The 200-nt window shown below is 57.0% G+C and overlaps 1 non-coding gene across 1 annotated transcript; it reads right to left on the reverse strand.

Annotated features, from left to right (window-relative positions):
• Positions 1-200, reverse strand: LOC142460458 (small nucleolar RNA SNORA73 family). The gene has a single exon (XR_012786658.1). It is a non-coding gene; the product is annotated as a small nucleolar RNA SNORA73 family (small nucleolar RNA).

The raw sequence follows: 200 nt of genomic DNA on the forward strand, positions 1-200 counted from the left end.
GGCTGTTTCTTGCATGGTTGTCTCCTCAGCCTTTGTCCACAGGATTTGGAGAAGCCGTAGGATAGGCAGGTGCAGACTGAAGGCCCAGCTTGGTCTCTGATGTTGTGGAAAGGACTGTGCATCATGGGCAGAGCCTGTGCTGTTCCCGTGCCACCTGGACAGAGCCCAGGGAGCATGATCTCCCAGGAGTCGGGCATGTG

The sequence above is a fragment of the Tenrec ecaudatus genome, chromosome 10 (genome assembly GCF_050624435.1).
Source record: "Tenrec ecaudatus isolate mTenEca1 chromosome 10, mTenEca1.hap1, whole genome shotgun sequence".
NCBI classification, from domain to species: Eukaryota; Metazoa; Chordata; class Mammalia; order Afrosoricida; family Tenrecidae; genus Tenrec; species Tenrec ecaudatus.